This window comes from Molossus molossus, unplaced genomic scaffold (genome assembly GCF_014108415.1).
Source record: "Molossus molossus isolate mMolMol1 unplaced genomic scaffold, mMolMol1.p scaffold_m16_p_12, whole genome shotgun sequence".
NCBI classification, from domain to species: domain Eukaryota; kingdom Metazoa; phylum Chordata; class Mammalia; order Chiroptera; family Molossidae; genus Molossus; species Molossus molossus.
The window spans coordinates 41126309-41146872 of record NW_023425347.1 but is presented as its reverse complement, the minus strand read 5'-3'; the positions used below and the strand labels follow the sequence as shown (position 1 = coordinate 41146872).

At 36.1% G+C, this 20564-nt stretch overlaps 1 protein-coding gene across 16 annotated transcripts in view; it reads left to right on the top strand.

Moving 5' to 3' along the window:
• Positions 1-20564, top strand: part of ADGRL2 (adhesion G protein-coupled receptor L2) — a 224414-nt gene that overhangs the window by 74475 nt on the left and 129375 nt on the right. The window lies entirely within an intron of this gene.

Genomic DNA, 20564 nt, shown 5'->3' with positions numbered 1-20564 from the left:
TCCCTCCTTATCAGCATGGGACTCCACTGGGTTTGACTTTTATGTCTGCCATTTTTCTGGCTTTGAGGGCTTCTTTTTCTTAAAAGCCCCCCCCCCCCCCCCTTTGATTTGGAATGTAATATGTTCTCCTGAGAAAAGATAAAAAAAAAAAAAAAGAAAAGTGAAGGTGAGAATTTAAAGTTGTTCATACGCTTGAAACCTTGATGTAACTATGGCACATTTCCTTTTTGTTTCTAACACACATACTTGATATTATGGATAAGGTACAGTTAGGATGTAGAAAACAAAATTAGGTTTTTCATCTCCATATGTTTTTACATTCTGATTTTTCACTTCATATTATCACAATGTGTATTATGTCATTATATATTTAGATAATGGATTTTAACAGTTGCATTGTAATTTGTCATGTATGTGTCAACAGTGATTTAATCCTCCCTCTCGTTGGCCATTTGAACTTAATTTTCATTCACGTATATGTAAAATAAATATGTTATACTTTTTTTCCTTTATATCTGGTTATTTCCTGAGACTAGAATTCTGGAATTCTGATTAATTATATCAGGTACATGGTCAGATTCCAAACTGGTTTTTGTGAAGCATTATTACCAATGTTCATTTTGATTCTCAGTGTGAAAGTATCAGTCTACATACTTTACCAGCATTGATTTTAAATTTTTTAAAGAATTGACACTTTTATATGTGAAAAAGGGTGTCTGATTATAAATTAAATTTGTAATTTGAGGCCTAATTGTAAGGACAAAAACTTTTGTGTGTGTGGGGGTATTTTCATCAGCCAATTGTAATTTTGATGGGAAATTTTAGTTAACTATCTTTGCCACTTTTTCTGTTTATGTTGTTACAGCTTTTATTACTTTTTAAAACTCTTTGATGATATCCTTAGGTCATTTTTGTTATTTGCCTTTTAATTTAATTCATACTGTTTAATTTTTAATGAAAATTTCAAACTGAAGGTAGGATTTTGTAAAGTAACCCTTATCACAGATTTAACAATTATTAATTTTATTTTCATTTGCTTTATTTACCTCTTTTTCTTTCCATACTTTTTGATGGATAGCTATTTTCTTTTGTGAGATCTTCTATTATTTTAATGGTTAAAAATCCATGTCTTGAGATTAATTATTTACTCACTTGCATTTCCCTGTAGCTCTTAAATGTTTACGTTTTAAATTCATTACAAATTAACTTTGTTAAAAGGTGAGAGTTAAAGGCTCAGTTAATTTAAAATGAAGTGGATTAATATTAAGTCATTGGGTATGAATCAGATTTTAACTAACAAAGTAGTTGAAGTTGGGAAATACCCAAATTAAAAGTGGATAATGCACAATAGTTAAGAAAAAGAAAAGACACGAGACAGATTGAACAGTGGATGGAAATATCACTGTTCTTCTGATTTCAATAACAGTACTCTTCTCTGCTAGAATGATTTCTTTTTGCATCTATTCTATTTATTGTTTAATAAAGTTTATTTTTAAAGGATCCTTTTTTGGGGGGGTTGAGAGAGGTGGGGGATTTCATGCTATTCAGATAAAGCAACTTGTTTTGCATATGGGTTTAATTTGAAAAAGAGATGAAGTAACATTTATTTTGCTGGTTATTTATGGAGGGGTTTTTACTATTGCTTTGTACCTATCTCTTTGAATCTAATTGGTGTGGAGTATGTGTATTAATCATTAGTTTTTTTCCCCTTCTCCTTCCTGCTGCATCAGGTGGTAGATATGCTTAATATTAAATTCAGGTCTTGATTAGAGGCAATATGCTAAGAGTCAGGGACATCATGAATGTAGTCAAACAATAGAAAGGATGAACAGGGGGGCTTTGCTGGTTGTAGTGGGGAGAGAGTTGTTGGATTTTAAAAAAAACAATGTTGTGATGAGGTGTTGGTGGCAGGCAATTAAAAAGTTGATAAAGAACGTGAAGGAGGCAGGTGGTATAGCTTAAGAGTGCTGTTGTTTAAGGAAAGCACCTTTTATAATTTTCTTCTTTGGTTGTTTGTAGTAGATGTGTACGATAACTGAATTTATTTCCAGGCAGAAAGAAAAGAAATGGGCCCTGGCCAGTTTGGCTCAGCAGTTAGAGCGTCGGCCTGTAGACCAAAGAGTTGCAGGTTTGATTCCAGTCAAGGGCACAAACCTTGGTTGCAGTTCAGTCCCCAGCCCTAGTGGGGGTCATGTGGGAGACAACCAGTCGATGTGTTCACCAGTAGATGTGTCTCTCTCACATCGACGTCTCCCTCTTCTTTCTCCCTCCCTCCCACTCTATCTGAAGCTAAATGGAAAAAAAATACCCTTGGGTGAGATTGAAAAATACCCATGGGTGACAAAAGAAATGGGATCCAGTACAAGGAGAGGAAGTCTCCTATAAGAAAGGAGAGTGGATATTATGATATCGGAATAGGAAGATTCAGGAAGAGGGGTAGAGGAGAAGAAATTTAAGGGAGGTCATGCTGGATGATTTTTATCTTATTTATCTAGAACAGTGCTCCTTAAAATTCAGCGCGCGTATAATGCACTTGGGAATCGTGTTGAAATGTAGATTCAGATTCAGTGATCTGGGATGGGCCTCGAGAGTCTGCATTTCTAGTAAGCCGCCAGGCAATGCTGAGCTCTTGGTCTGCGAGAGGACATCTGTATCAAGGAGCTTTGGTTATTAAAATGTTTAGTCTGGAGAATTAGGTTTCACATGACAGTGATTTCTGCCATTGCAAATTGATATCGATGTTGGTTTCTAACCTTAACAACACAGTTGAAAAGTAGAAATCACATCACTTTCACTTTTTAATGTGTTTTATTTTTAGAAAGAACTTAGCTACCTTGTAACTTGACAACATTTTTATACATTTTTTTTTTTTACTTTTAATTTATGTGCTTTCTGTTGACCTTTTATCTGATGATTTGTTTTGAAAAATTCTTGAGTAACAATGCAGCCTGACCCTTTCTCCCTATTTTCCTCTATTCCTCATTGATCTGTCCTACTTTTATTTTGTATTACATGGAAACACTCTTTTTGATAGCATTTTACTACAGTTATTCTTAATTCTTGAAGTATATTATAAAAGCATGTGATTCAAAGTGTATATTATGTTTGTCTTAACCCATGTAGTAAAAGTTTGTCTTTGACTAATTTTTCAAAGTCAACATTTAAAAAACTAAGAATTGTTGTCATTTTTACTTTAGTATGAGTGCCTTGACATATAGCACTATAAAAGAGTATAGGATGGGAATGCAAACTGGTTATCTAAAAGAGCTTAATGATACTTTATCTGCTTAAGGTCATCTAGTGAATTTTCTGCTTTGTTGTATAATATAACCAAAGATTTTATTTGTTTTTAGTAGTAGGCCTCATCTCCTTTTACTTTTCCTATCAGAGGTAAAGATAGATTACTGATATGATTTATTCTAGTTTTATAATACAAATCACAAATTAACATTTCTTCATGAAGTCCATTCGATTCTTCAGCTTTTAAATCCTCCCCCCCAAAAAAGTAGAAAATTTTAAACAAAGAGTATTTCGTATAGGTACCTTAGACATCAGACTATTTTTGTTTTTATTTTTTGGTAGAACTGAGTAGTTTTAAACTGAGAATAACAACCTGGACATTAGTTAGCCATGTAGAAGTTATCAGTTTACCGGTCAAGAATTTAAAGCCTGCAAAGATTGTCTCTCTGTCCAGCTCTACTGTTTTTTTTTTTAAATATGTTTTAATTGATTTAGAGAGAGTAATAGAGAAACATCAACCCCTTGGTACATGGGATGACACAGCCAGCTGAGCACATGGGCCAAGGTTGTCCACCTCGGCTTAACTGCAACCACAATGTTTTTCTTTCAGTAGAACTGACTCTAGCCTCAGGTCGTTGGTGTTTCTTCCTACCTCATCAGGTTGTCCTCCAAGAATATTTAAGACATACTGTAAAATATATTGCTTAACATTGTTTAACTTAATGAAAATTTCATTTGTTTCGAAGTTTTAAATATCTTTACATTTCAGATGAAATCTATATTAGGATTGACTTTATTTTGAAATATATAAAACATAAAACTAATCTTGCTAACTCTGCCATTTTCAAGTAATATTCAGAAATTATATGCTGTAGGCATATATCTTTTTTAAAAACATCACAATTTCTCCTTGGAAGTGCAAACATTTGCTCAGAATGATTAACTATGAGACCACTGAACAACTAAACTATTACCAAGGTAGGTTTGATTTTTGCTGTATTTAGTTTGTCCGTTCACACCGATTACCATTTATTGTTAAAACAGTGAAAGGCAAGCTTTTCTATCCCCTCCTTCAGGTATGGTTTTAGACATTATCTTTGCCCTTTTGTTTGCTTCCAACAGGAAGCTCCTTTAATCCTTTGCTTTGTTTTAGAGTTTAAGCAAATAGAGACTATCCCTGTTAGCTTTTAAAAGCTCTTACTTTTGTTGCATTAATGGCACTCACTGTAGATTCTGTGCTCCTGCTTTATTTACCAGAAAGCTTGCCTTTGAGAGCTGTCATTCCACTCTTTTAACGGTGGTGGTAATTGACGGCTAGCAGAGATAGAGAGGAAAACCTTTAGTGACAAAAACTGGATCTAGGTATGACCCCTCCAGTTGAAAGGCTGATGAATCTTTGCTGCTTGATCCCATTTCTGTTTGTACTAAAATACGAAATCCAGAACAAAGTACATTTAAAAGCATTCAGAAATGTTAAGCAACAATAAAACTCCGTAACCATTTAAATGACAGCAGCTGACTATTTGAATTAACTTTGTGTTTGGCTTAATTTGGGGCCCTAATTATTCCTAACTTACGTGAGTAGATTTCAATTATAGTATCCTGCAGGGATTTGTAGCTAAGGCAACTAAAAGAATCATTTTACATAAAGTACTTTTGTTCAACTGATTAGGCAAGTTATAACGTAATGATGTAAGATTGAAACCCTTCAGACAAGGTCCAAAACAAATGGCTCTAGTAGTTTTGTTAAAAAATTAAAATAAGTTTAAGTAATATTTTGGTTTTTGGGGAAGATTGCCTTTATTTTGTTATGATTATATGCGTGCGCGCACACGTATACACACACATATATAAAATGTATCTTAAGATTCCATGTTTTAGTAAAGTAATAAAATAGCAAAGATATTTGTCACAGTGGAAACCTTCCTAAATGTTTAGTCACTTCATATAATCCCTGATACAGCGTTTAACAGCTTCAGATACATAGGTTTATAGGAGAAACACAAATGACTTGAATGACTAGCACCACTTTTGTATCTTGGAATGCGTTTCTATTGAGCACTTCCCAGGGATTCATTTATAGATTCGAAGTGCTGTATACCAAGAAGTACAAGGACACATGCCATGGTTGACATTGTGCTACAGTCCCGAGACAGTGCATTCTTTAACTGGCCCTTCCTCAGTGTCCTTTCTCCCCACTGTAAGAGCCCACGGTGGCTGTGAACACCTTGAGCAGACTGAAACTGACTTTATGACTTTAGCGATAGATGCTTCTTTGGTTCCTCACTAGTCTATGTATTGGAGCAAAGTGTTAAACACAAAAGCACTTGCTGGCACCAGTAGACCATTCTGAGACTTAACCGTAGCCGTTCACTGGCGTCTCAGAGCCGCTCAGTATTAGTCTGTCTACTGCGCACAGTTCAGAGGCAGCAGCCCTGGAGTGTTATCTCCTCCGCACCCCTTTGCTGTCCCCACCCCCAGTCCTCTTCGGCCTGCCTTCTCTTCTCCCCTTCCTCTCGGGTTTTGGACATCTGTTATATATTAGTCTTTGTCTGCACATATTTATATATGCATTATTTCCTTTAATCTTGTCAATTATATGGCCATTTGTTCACCAAGTAAAACAAAATCTACAAAATTCAAGGACCCCAAATTTGACTTTGAAGTAGGGTTATCCTCCATAACTCTAACCAAGCTATATTACTAATTGTTCTTTAAAAACAGTGCCAAGAATGCCACCCTTCCACCTACTCTGTTCTGTTTGTTCTTTAGGGTGCTTTTCAAAAGCAAGTACTTTAGGGGGGCGCTTTTTTTCCCCCTCATATGAATAGGGATCCTCTGAATTTATTTAGCAACAAAGCCCAATAGAGTCAGTTACTAGCCATGGGTGGTTATTGAACACTTGAACTGTGGCTAATGTGACTGAAAAAGTACATTATTTTATTTAATGTTAATTAATTTAAATTTAAGTAATCACAAGTGGCCAGTGGCTACTGTAATGGTCAGAACAGTTTATAGGTGCTTTTCTTTGTTTATCTAACACTTTTTTTGTGGGAGGGATCACCTCTTAAACTTGCTTTATATGTTTTAGTGAATTCCTTGAGATCTGGGACAGTTTTCTACTTATTTCTGTATTTTTTATAGTGCTTTGGTACTCTGAGAAGTACTTCAATTAATTGATAAGTGCGTACAAGAAACGTTAATACCAAAGCAATATGAAATATATACTTCATTGATGGTGCAGCAGTTTCACTAATGATCGCATAAAAACAATGTGAGTTTGTGAATGTCAAAAACAAATAGGTGTCTCTGTATGTAAAGTATACAGCTTGCAGGTGTGGGGTCTTTGGGATTAACAGCTGAGTATACTTTAAGTGTGCTTCAAGGCTTAAAGGTTAGCAAATCCTAGTTACTGACTGCATAAGATAAGTGATTTTTGGAGACATCAATTAAAAAAGTATGAGTGATGAATACGACTATTTAGAAAATTCTTGAGAATTTCTTTTTTTAATAACTAGAAAATTCTCTGTAGCTTGGATATATGAAGGAGAAAATTATATCCTTCTAATAGATAATGGTGTTTTATTATAATGGTATTTTATATAGACTTATATGTTACATTTGAAAATATATTAGTTTCGGTTATGTTCTTAATGACTTATTAAAATGTTTATAGCTTATAATATTAAAATTGATGTCTTTGCTGGGGAATCTTCATAATATATCTTTTAATTATATATGTGTGTATATTTACGTATGTATTTAGGTATGTACAAGTGTATGTATGTATATGTATATGTGCATATGTGTGTATGTATACCGGCAGTCAAAATTTCTTGTATTTCTTTAAATAGCGTTAGCAAACGGATACTGATCTAACATGCTGTCTCTTTTAGGAAAAAATTGACAAATTCTATATTTAGTGTAAATTGAGGTAAATGAACAATGTAACTTGAGGAAATATGTTTTATACAGGTATCCCCTGCCATTTGAAAACTCTCATTACATCAGTTTTACTTTTATGAAAGACCTATCTTAGTATTTGTTTTCGCTAACTCAAATCTGACGAAGATTTTCACTTTTGCAAAAAAAAAAAAAAATAAAAGGTGGAAAGCAAAACAACAACTAAAAAGTAGTCAGCATTTGTTTTGCTGCAAGTCATTTTATAGAGGCAGTTTACACTGGAGCCCCCGGTGGCCTCACCAGGCTCCTTCCTGGGAGCTACACTCAGCATCAAATCTCTGTAGCTTTGAACTGTGTCTGAGCATCTGTACTTTATCTTGATCTATTTTGTAGGTCCTTTAGCAAGTTGTGTTCTAAGGTGTCAGAAAAGACTAAGGGAGCTTGGAAGGATGTGTGCTTACCATAAAACTGGACGTATTAAACATTTTGATCCTGGTGAACAATAAGGACATTGTGCGTACATGTACATTGAGTTTTGGGTCTGGGAACACTCAAAAAGTGTTCCATGTAAATGAAAATTGTTTCTTCACTTGACGATATTTTGGCTTTGGAAAAGTTTCATAGGAATGTTCTACTTTTAGGTAGTGTTATCACAAAAAATGAATCTATTCAGATGATTCCCTGGCAGGTGAGGGTATAGTTTATTACAGGGAGAGATATTTATGTATATAATCTTGTATATATGTGGGAGAAAATAACAAACCATGATACTTTATAAGTATGGTTTATATATGTATCATTTAAATATGAATGGCATAAGAAAATAAAACATAAGAAAAATTTATAATTTCCTGAATATATCATTAGACTCAATTGCTTTTTTATAGTAGTTCTTCAAAATATGATCATATGAAAGTACTGGATAATGAACCTGCATAGTTTTAGGTTCAAGTCTGTGTGTCTGTTTCTCTCTTTCTTGCTTCATCTGGCTCTTTGTCAGTTTAGAAATAAAAATTAGTAAATTCTACGTTTAATAGAAATATGTATGTACATTTATAGTTTTGGCAGCTGAGAAGTACTGTACTAGATAAATTAAGATCAAAGAACAGTGAATTTTTATTTATTTACTTTTAATTAAATTTATTGGGGTGACTGGTTAATAGGATCATATGGTTTCATGTGTACATTTCTGTGATACATGATCTGTACATTGTATTGTGTGTCTGTCACCCAAAATCAAATCATCTTCTGTGAAATTTTTTTTATATCATTAATTTTTTTTCCTTAACTGTGTTTGAGAAAATTTTATTGTTGTTTATTCTGCATGAGGATCTGGTACTTTAAGTTTTTCTCTATGAATTTTGTTGTTGTTATTGGTGTAGTTGAAAATAGTACCCAACTGTCAGTCCGAGAGTGAAGAAGGCGGATGGATGCAGCCAGCCCAGGGGAGAGAGGGTCTAGTTGGTGCATAAAAATTCATGTCAGCGTTTCGACACTGCATTCTTTTGGGGTATCTGTTATCATCACTGAATAGGAAACTGTTTCACATTGACAGGCAGACAGAATGTTGTGCTGAATGTGTAAATTGGAATGATCACATTTAGCAGTTCCCTTCAACAGGTGCCGGCTTGGAGCTTGGTTCTGCTCTAATGTCGAGAGAGTGCCAAAAATAGTGGTATTTGTTAATTATCCCTCATCCCATCCATTGTCTAGTTTTTTCTTAGTAGACAGTTTGGCCAGGTGTTTTTAGGAATGCCTGGCAGGTCAGTGCAGCACTGCAGGTCTTTATGTGGCAAGAAGATGCCATAAAGATTACTGAAAACAGTTATACCCATCTGTATAAAAAAGATGATTGCTCTCAAGCATTTTACTTCCAAATGTACTGAAAACAATACATGTCAGTATTTTGTTGGCCCTGAGATACTGGCGAGGACAAAAAAGTTGGGGATTGGTGTTTTTAAGAAAGGAAGAACATTTCATTAGGCTTTTTATGTTGGAGTCTCTTTAAAAACTTTGATACGCAGCCTCTGTGATCAGCGCTGAACTTTTCAAAGATTGTAAAAATGAAAGCTGATCAAGTATTAAAAGAATATTAAAGATTTTTTTTTTTCATTTAGGCTTTTTGATCTTATTGAAAAGATTTATTACTATGCAATATAATTGGTTTTTTGTCCATTTTTTTTTTCAAGAAATATTTGGGTAATATAGTACTGTGATGTTTGAAAAAATTTAGAATGTTTTTATGCTTTACAGATTAATTGCTAAATTTGCTCAAATTAATTTGTGCTTGAAGCATTTATAATAGTGTGATTTTTCTGAAATTTAATAATTTGAATCAAAATTATTTTTTGATTAGTTCTGTTAGTTATGTTTTCTTGACTGTCATAAATATTTTTCGTAAAGAGTTTATGATCTATCTTTTGCCAATTCTGTGGGTATTGAATTTTCTTAACACATTTTCTAGTGTAGGTTGCTTTTTTTGTTTTCTTTTTTTTTCTAATCGTTTTTTCCACCATGGTCAGATAATGAAGAGCTAAGTGCGCCAAATATAAAGATTTTATGGAGCTTCTTCTCATTTGCCTGGGACTGTGAAAGTTGTCATGGCATTTCGACAGCCAGTCACATTTCAGTGATACTGCTGCACATTGCATAGGATTTATCCTGTCAGCTTTGATTTAGGATTAGACATTATTGTCTTTTGTATCGACTTGGTCTCTGTTTCCTTTCACTGACACAGCTTGTAGTGCAATTACATTTATACCAGAATTTCCCATGGGAGCGAGAAAGGGAATGTATTCAAGGGCCACAACTTTTGGTCTCAAGTCCTTTGGTTTAGATTCTAACTCTTAACTACAGCTATATGAGCGGGTGTGAACTATTTAACTTGAGTCTGCATTTTCTTATTTATTATGACATTGAGAGAATGCCTGCTTTTTAGAACTATTGATGCTTAGGAAAGAGATGTTTAATTATTTAATCACCAGTGATTATGGAACACGACCTGTGTGCTGGAACCGTGCTATGTGCTAGGCATGGTTCTTGCCTTTATTGAACTTCACAATAATTATGTAACACCTGCAAGGGGAGTAGGTAAGTGACACACCTGGCTGAAACTGGGTATGTGAAGGAAGGCTTTCTGGTAGAGGTACCTGAATGGGTAGGAATTGGTCAGCTGCCGAAAAAGGAAGCATTCCAGGAGAGGGACTAGAGTATGGAGAAACATTTCCACTAAAAAAATGTGAATTGCGGGTGGTTAAGTGTTTTTTGCAAGGCAGAGGATGACAAGACAGCTCAGCTTAAAGAATATGGGCCAGCCCTGGCCAGTTTGGCTCAGCGGTTAGAGCATCGGCCTGTGGACTGGAGAGTCCTGGGTTCAGTTCTCGCTAAGGGCATGTACCTCGGTTGCAGTTTGTCCCTGGTCCTGGTTAGAGTCATTTGGGGGGCAACCACTCAGTGTGTCCCTCACATGACGTTTCTCTCTCTCTCCCTCTCCCCCCTCCCTCCCACTCTATCTGAAAATAAATGCAAAAATAAGTCCTTGGGTGAGGATTAAAAAAAAAGATTATGGGCCAGGTCACATGAAAGAGTTATGATTTTATCATGTGGTAGTAATCATTGAATAATTTCAATGATGATTATAGATTTTTATTCTAGAGATATTTATTTGGTTTGGATGGGGTCTATTGAAAGCAGAGAGAGCATGGAATGATTTCCTATGGGGCCAAGCAATTAACATAAAATAAAAAGAAGTAGAATATATAGAAATGAAACAAAACTGGAAAATGCATCCATGTCTAAAGAAGACAGATGCTACTCAGCTTCAGGTGATTAATTTGTCAATATTTTGATACTTAGTTAATATATGTTGTCAGTTGAACCAATTTTTTTTATCCCCAAGCAAAGTCAGAAATTGGTTTTGAATGTTATATCTCCTTATTTTGAAATGTTGACAATTCACTCAAAATACAAATTCAAATACAGATGGGGCAAATGAAGTATATCTGTTAGCAGCATTTATCTTGTGGTTTGCTATGTCTACCCTTTTTACTCTCTCTCTCTCTTTTTTTTTTTTTTGTGGTACGTGCCCCTAGCGGGAACCGAACCCAGGACTCTGGTCCGCAGGCCAATGCTCAACCACTGAGCGAAACTAGCCAGGGCTACCCTTTTTTCTTAAGACTATTGACGTAATCTAGGTGAGAAAGAATGAGACTGGAAAAAATTGCTGCGAGATTACATAAAAAGGAATGCATGGATGAGATTTCAGAAGCAGAATTGATGGAGTTTGGTAAGTCACTGATGACGAAAGAAGGGGTTTTCAAGTTGGTGGGTCGTGTTAGGAATGGAGTGTAGTGGATGCTGAGGAATACAATAAATGGAGGCACCCAGGGTCAGCCTGGCTTGCTCTTGTGGAGTTTGCAAGATGGGAGGAAACAGGTCCTATCCAGCACAGGTCCAGGGTCTGGAGTAGCAGGAGTTTAGGGGACTCTGTGGAGTTGCCACGAGTTCCTCTGCCTGCTTTTCTCCAGGAAGTGAACTGGCTTTTCTCTCCCTTGACTCTGTCTGTTTGCACTCAGAGTTCCTGCTCCCTCGCAGTGTTGTCTGAGGATGACTCCGGTGGCCTCGTCCTACGCTGTCGCTTTCATCTCCTGCTCTAACTCCGGGATTGCCCCGTGTTTCCCAATTCAGATTCTAGAGGAGGAAACTCAGGGGCCTCGCTCCTCTTTTGTGTGAAGTCACATCACGCATTGCTCTGAATGAACTGGCTGCCCTTGACTGGGAAGAACCGTGTCTCTTTCAATTGATTGTGCTGGGCTGCGTTAGGACCTCCTAGATTGGCTTTGCCCGCTCAGCAGGGCCCATAGCAGACCATTTTCAGTGAGAATGAACTCAGTGCGGGCGGAAATGGCGATTTATATTTAGGCATGGTGAGAGATGAGTGTGGGGAGTCAAAGTGGATCATGAATTCACCAAGGTGAGAAATAGGAAAAGAACAATGGACTTGATGGATAATTCATATGGTCAGTTTAATGAAGCTACTACCAATGAAAACATAATTATTAATAGTCAGCTCATACTTAAACAACTTTGTCATTGGGGCACACTTACAGATATTTAAAAAAAAAATCAAGAATTAGATTTTTTAATATTAATATTCTAGATGGCCTTAATATGCATATCACATGAGGCTTGCTTTATCACTAAGTAATAAACATTCAGTAAAGTTTGGAAAACTTTTATTATAGGTCTACAGAAATAACTAGTGTTTGTTTTGTTGTGTCGTTTTTAATCCTCACCTGAGGATATGTTTTATGATTTTGGAGAGAAGGAAAGAAGGGGAGTGGGAGAGAGACACATCCAGGGATCAAACCTGAAATCTAGGTATGTGCTCTGAACGGGAGTCAAACCAGCAACCAATCCTTCAGGGCATGGGACCCAGTGCTGCAGCCAACTGAGCCACCCGGGCCAAGGCAGAAGTAACTAGTATTTAATGTCTCTCCCTAACTTGTGCTTTTTTTTATTTTATCCTCACCCGAGGACATTTTTCGATATTTTGTTCAGATAGAGTGAGAGGGAGAGAGAGAGAGAGAGAAACATCGATGTGAAAGCGACACATCGAGTGATTGCCACCTACACGACCCAACCAGGGCTGGGGACAAACTGCAACCAAGGTACGTGCCCTTGGGAACCCGGGTCTCTCTGGACCGCAGGCCGACGCTCTAACCGCTGAGCCAAACCGGCCAGGGCCTAACTTGTGCTTTTAATTTAAACCTAAAAACAGTGGCTGCATTTTTTGGGACCCATACTAGATACCAACCACTGTGCTTGGCGCTTTCTTTCCATTGACCTGGGTGACGCTCCCAACAGTCCCGTGGGGTTTGTATTCTTTTCTCAGTTTTGTGCAGAGGGCCTTAGGCACATTAACTCAGTAATAAAGACACAAATCCTCTTGACTGTTACAGCATTCTTGAGGCTCTTTAAGTGGTACAGTCATGGAAAAACATTTTTTTTAATTTTTAGTATTAGAATGCTTCTAGATGTGCAGAGTGTGGCGCCTAAGACTCAGGCCTCCCGTGATGTAAGCAGTGCATACACGTGTGACAGGGAAACGGCTTTCTAGCAGGGTCATACATGTGCACCCACTCTGCACGCGTTAGCTAGGTCTGTTGGACGTAGGCGGCCACTGAGAGAGTAGAAGAGGAAGGCATTCCATGTATGCTTTTCATCTCTGGTGCCAGACACCGTACTTGGCTTGATTTTTCATCTGCACTGATACATAGTTTGGCAGTGTGTCCACACATCAGCAGACAAACCTGTCAGCGCACACATGGTTCCTTCTGGTGGGAACCTTCTCTCAAGATGATCATCCATTGACAGCCTCCGTGCGGAGAGGGTTTGTTTCTGATCAGTAAACATACAATTGAAATGTTATATGGTGATTTGAATATATTACATTTTTAAATTTTAAACTTGAGGGTTCTTAGTGCATATGACGGTATTTTAATAAGTTATTTAATGAATAAAATGTGAAAGAATCATTCCTGATATTTTCAGATAGCATATCATTGGCTTACCCGTGCCATTGATCTAATGATATATGGACTAGCGAGAGGAATTTTTCTTGTGTTTATACAGCAATTAATCTTTTTCATTCTCACTGCTGTCACCTGAATCTTGACTGTCACTGGTATTTTGAGACTGGTGTTTGAAAATGTATGGGAATGGTGAAACATTTTATTTCAAAAGAGAAATTAAAATCGAATAGTTTGAAGTAGGGAGACAACCAAATAGAAAGAGGAAGACGACTACATGGGAACTGAGATGACACTGGAAATCAGGGAAGATGAAAGTGAAATCGTATATAATACTCAACTCTCTGAGGCAGCAGCAGTTATTCTAGCCACTGAAACTTACTATTATTCTATGGGGATAATAGCAGTGTTGGTTTAAATGAGGCCACATGGAGAAACTTCGAAATTCTGTGACACTTCAGAATGGAGAAAGCCAGACCCAGTAGTACTCAGGACATGGGACGAGTACTATCGGGCCACTTCTTGACTTGATTTATTCATAAAGTTATTTGTCATTTCATCCACCAACTGTTGTATTTATTGAGTTCTTACTATGTGAATCATTACTTGTGGTTGGTAGGATGTAGAACTGAAACCAAGAGGAAGGAACATCATTTTACCTTTATTCATAAGCTTCTTCTTAGGGCAGTAACAAATGTATTATAAAACTTGAGGGTAAGACCTAAGGCAGTCTCTCAAAGCATACCACATCCTCACCTCTTTAGATGGAACAGGGTCGACATTTGCCTTAATGTTCTTGTTTCTGACATGATCAGAATTAGGGATGGTTACTTAGATATAAGGCCAGTGAAATTTTAGTACCGTTTAGAAATGATAACAAGTGTACGAAGACCTAAAAAATAATATGTAAAGTTGAAAAAACACATGAAATTAAGCTGTGGGCACGCTTAACAGCACCTCCCCACCCGTAATGTGCAGGACAAGTGCTGTTTATAACCGAGTATTTTTATTTATTTTTATTGGATAATTGGATATGGCTTAGTTTTAGCCTTCTATGGAGTTTGTATTTTAACATGCCATGGAGATTATAGTCATAAAATGCGTATCATCGTTTATTTTTCTACATTTTGAAAATGTTGACTGAATATAGTTTTGAATTATTCCTCTATGAAATAAACTGTCCAGAGTTTGTTTAAGTAACTATGTTTGAACACTCAGAATTTGATAATCAGTAAGGATTGTGAGAAGATGCTACCAATAAAGTTTTAAATAATGGACACTTTTTAAGATAACAAAGTAAAATATAGTGACTGAGTTTTATACTATCTTAATTATAATTGAATTATTTTAAAACACTGTCACTCTAATTCTGACATGATTGTGTAAATGTTCCTTTATTTTAATGAGAAGATATTGTCTTTAAGTTATTATGTCAATTTAACAGTATTATTTTTGTTCTTTTGTGTAGTATTTTTGAAATGTTTCAATCTTCTATCTTTACAATTAGAAATTATCTTATGAAAATTATCACAAAACAACACTTTTAACATTATTTGATTAATACTCCTTTTAATTGGTCATTTAGACCGTGATATTGTGTGAGGCTTTTTAAAAATATAGAAGTACTTTAATGACTTTACAGTCGTCCCTCATTTATCGAGGTTAATTCGTCCCAGACTCTAGTGGGTGCGCCTGGCCTTGAAGGATTCCCGGGGTGCTCGAATACATAGGCCTACAGTCCATACGTACAGTGATTTTAATTTTAATTGTAATACAGGGGTGTATAATTGACTCAGACAGCCGAGCGTGTGCTGTATCATTTTCACTGTCTCGATCAACTTTTTAATGAATATGTTTGAAAAAATCGCGATAGAATGAAGCCGCAGAAGTCGAAGGGCGAAGTGGCGAGGGACGACTGTAGTGAATTCTAAGCAAACATAAGAGAAAATTAGGAAGAAAAAACTAAAGATTTGAAATCCTGACACATAGAAAGTAACATTTTTTTTGGAACATTTCTGAGTGATTTTTTTTCCTTAATTAAAAAAACACACTTGTTTGGTGTGTGTTAAATAGCAAATAACTTGCTATTATTGTAAACTCTTTGGTTTATGTGCTAAAGTGTTAAATGTGCAATATCTCTAGCAAATTTTATCATCACATGTTGTATGTTTCAGTCACTTAGGTCTCAGGTTAACTAGAAAAATTTCCTATGGTTACATGATGCAAGATGTGCTTTGGGAAAAAATAATCTAGGAATCACAGGGTTGGGATTTTGATCTAGTTAGTAAATTTATCTGATCCAGTTTCCGGACCATAAAATATAAGATATTAGATTAAAAGGGGCCAGTATTTATGCTGACTCTAAACTGTGAAATAAAGTTGTCTGTTAGAGAAAAATATGTGTTGTTTTTTTTTTAATCCTCACCTGAGGACATTTGCATTTATCTTCAGATAGAGCGGGAGGGAGAGAGCAGGGAAGAGAGAGAAACATCAATGTGAGAGAGACACATTGACTGGTTGCCACCCACACTGGGACCGGGGACAGACTGCAACCGAGGTACGTGACTTTAGTGGGAACTGAACCCGGGACTCTGGTCCATGGGCCAATGCCCTACTACTGAGCCAAATTGGCCAGGGCAAAAAATATGTGGTTTTAACTTTAAAAATCTGCTTGCCTTAGTATACTTTTTACTCTTTTATTTATTTTGTCTTATAATACCACTTTCAGTAGTTGATAGGTGATTGTTTTTAAGTATACGATTGTCTTCCAGTTGCTTAAGTCATTTTCATTACATACCTTTATTAATTTTAGAACATGTGCACATTTCACTGACATTTTAATAGGATGATAGAGTATCAAAGTATTTTATTTACCATAGCAAATTTTGCAAAGACTTTATTTTTATCAATACTATTAAATCAGTTTAAGGAACTCATCTGCCACTTGATAAGAGATGTCAGAATGGCATGACAGGTTCCACACGTTTGATTAAAGGTGTTGCTACACAGTGTTATACCCAAGAGTAATTTATATTTTATTGATTCTGTCAGTATCACTTCTAAAATGTCTTGATATTTGATAGTTTTTAATCAACAAACACATGCATGTGTTTTGTTTATATCTTGAACAATTTTGATCGTGAGTTATTTTGTTATAACAGAAATGAGACTTAGTCTTTTTGCTTTACTTACATAAGTCTTTTTATGTATGCTTTTATCATAAAGTATAGAAGAGTAATTTGTAAAAAAAAAAAATACTGGATTTTATTTCACTTGCCAGAGTTAAAACTAGCATACTTTGTAAATTAAGAGAAAAGAAAATTAATAATGTGGATTCATCATCTTGTTATTTATCAAGGACTTAAAAAAAGAGAGGCTAAGATGGAAGAGAGAAAGCACTTTCAAGGTTTGAAAAGCAGATACTTTTTAAACAATAGATTAACCAAGTTGTTTTTACATCATCTCTATGGGTAAATTTGGCAGAAAGAAGTTAACTGATCCATAATGACCCAACACCATTTAGCAATTCTTGTGTCCCTTTTATTTTGTTATCACGAATTTTTGAACTTTTCTCTACGAGCCTCTATCCATATTTTTTATTTTGCTTTGGACTTCAGTTGTCCGCTCTGACGGTTACTATATAACTAATCCTTCTTTTCATGGAACAAGTAGATCTTGATTCAAACTTAGTTTTATATAGCTTCCTGAGACAGGGATAATATCTTTTGGCAGTGTTTATTCCCAGACTTCAAGAACATGCAAGGCACAATTCATATTTTTAATCCTCACCCGAGGATATTTTTTCCATTTTTTTGTACAGATAGAGTGGGAGGGAGAGAGAGGAAGGGAGAGAGAGAGAGAAACATCGACGTGAAGGGACACATCGAGTGGCTGCCACCCGCACAACCAACCAAGGCCGGGGACAAACTGCAACCAAAGTACGTGCCCTTAGCGGAAACCGAACCCGGGTCTCTCCGGACCGCAGGCCGACGCTCTAACCGCTGAGCCAAACTGGCCAGGGCACAATTCATATTTTTAAATGAATAAATATGCTGAATAGATGGATGAATTAATGAGTCTCCCAGCAGATGGCTATATATTGATGGAGAATAAGTCTTTTTTGGGGGGAGGGATGTCTGGGGTTGGATCTACTTTTTATACACTCTAGAGAAAGAAGAGAAATATTTAATTTTTCATAACTCTTATATTTGACCAAGCATATTCATGTATCACTTTTTACATCTACCAATGTCTCCCATGCAACTAGAAGAGTGTATGTCATGGAGGAGATACTAAATAAATATTGGAGAAATGAATAGATGAATGATCCCTATTCACACTATTTTAAAAAGAAAAAAAGAAATAATCAGACCTTGATTTAGAAAAAAAAAAAAATTGCTCATGAAACCAAATAACAAAAACTCTGCTGGTTTCTAAGTACTAAGTGACAAAGAAAAATGAGCTCACATTGGAAGGCTGTGAATATGAATTTAGTGTTATGTTTATACTTTCTTAAAGACAACATTCTGTATAGATTTTACATAGACAAAGTAGTCTTCATTTTATGGGAGTTTAATAGTGCAGGAAATTTAGATGACTTCTTTGTGATCAACATCTGGAGTTAGCTTGTGTCAGAACATAAATTAGAAATCAGTTTGCATGGTTTCTGGGCTATTGATCTTGAACCTGTGTGGACTGAGAACTGAGGATGGAGAACTGCCAGCTCATGTTGGTCTTCATATTGTATTGCAGGCTTTTCAGGTCCCCAGACCACAGTAAGCATTGGTTGGGTTTCAGATTGCTTAGCCATAGTGTTTTTGAATTGTGTCCTATTGGTCATAGCATTTCTAGGTTGCCTCCTTAGGCACTAAGTGCCTAAGGGGCCTTATGTTTTATTTATTTATGTATTTATTTATTTTTAAAAGATTTTTTTCTTTATTGATTTTAGAGAGAGAGGAAGAGACAGGGAAAGAGAGATAGGAACATTGATGAGAGAGAACAACGACTGGCCACGCCTGCATGTCCCCCACCGGGCATCAGGTCCACAATCTAGGCATGTGCCCTGACCAGGAATCGAACTGGTGACCTCTTGGTGCATGGGTGGACGCTCAACCACTGAGCCACACCGGCTGGGCGGGGCCTTACATTTTAAAGGATGGTCCCAGAAAGGATTCTCCTCTAGAAATTGAAAAAGTCATCCAAAATCATGTTTGACAATCTTTTCCCCTCCAATGTGGGGAACGTGGCATTCAACAAGGCTTTCTCCTGGGAGGATTCTTACGTTGCCAAGTGTGGGTTGTAGTGAGCAGATTAAAAGATGGAAAATGGGAGGGGAGTGGAAAACCTGTCTCTTGCTGTTATTTAACTTGGATTTAGTGCAAAGCAAAATTTAATTGTTTACATTAGGGGCAATTAAGGGGGAAAACCGAAAGAAACCAGGCATATCCTACATTTTGAGTCCACTACGGAATAAACGAGCACATTTTTTCACCCAAGAAGATTTGTAGGTGAGTTATATACATTAGTTGTAAAATAAAATAATGAAGTTGTCCAAAAAGATTAGAAGTCAATACATTTGTCCCAAACGTATTGAATTATGTGTCACAAGTATTAAATCACCCCTAGACTCCCATAGTTCCTTAGTACCAGGAATTAAATTGATCTGGATAGCAGCAGATACTTTATTTTTCAACAGTTTTAAGTATTTATAGGAATGTCAAAAAATAATTACAATTTATATAAAATATATTGTGGAGGAAGAGCTAACAATGCTGGAATTTAATTGTTCTTTGTTATAAGTCACTAAACCTATAAAAACAGGGTTACATTTTCAGCATTTTTGATCTTCTAATTTTATACTTGACTCTGCATTTATTTACCATAGACATGGGTCAACATTGATATGGCAACAGTCATAAACATCCTTAAATAGTAAATTGTCACATGTATTTCACGGCTTAATTCCTATATCCTTCTAACAATAAGACACTCAGTGTGAGCCTCAGAACCGTCTAAGCATGAAGATTCTGTTGCATGGAAAATGAATTGCTAAGTGATGTGTCTGAAGGCAGCGTATCACTTGCCAAATGTGTACATGCTTCGTGAGGACCTGCTTCTGATTTAAAAGAAATTGAATGCTTCCTACTGCAACGAGGCAGTGCATAGAAGAGTTCTTTGTATTTTTTCTCCAAATAATCATCATTGACTCTTGCAAAATATTGTACTAGAGAATGAACTGAGCCGTTAATTGACCAATGGCTTATTGACGGTAAAATTAAGAAAAAAATATCTGCATGATTATTACCCTATTTCTATTCAATGTGACAGCCTCATTTGCATCTTTATTAATATGAAATTTTCAATCATTATAAATATATTTACAGTGAAGCAGGAAAATGAGATTTTCCCATCTCCTTGGGTTCAGTTGTCTATTTTACATTATTTTTAAAACGTGTGAAAGCTCCCATCTACCGCTGTACAGAGAGAAGGTCCTCAGTATGTGGCCGTATCCCTACCCCTCTTCTGTATTTGCTATTCACCCTAAACAGACAGGCCTAACTGTTCAGGAGAGATACTAAGTTAGCTAACGTGCTCCATTGAGCTTCCAACTCCCCATCTATTTTTCTAAAGTTGTGATATAAATGTAATGTAATTTTAATTGGTAGGCAAAACCCGTTGTGACACTAGCCAACATTTTTTAGTTATTTCCATGCCAATCTTTCGTTTTTACTTATTAGCTAAAATGCATTGCGATATTAAGAGTTGTTGAGTGAGCCATTTCTCGTTTTCTAATTAAACTTTTGCTGATACGAAGGTAAATGTGAAGTATGAAAACTGGAAGCTTTTTAGCAGTTCTATATCGTAGCTCTTTTTCGGTCACTTTTATTTGGG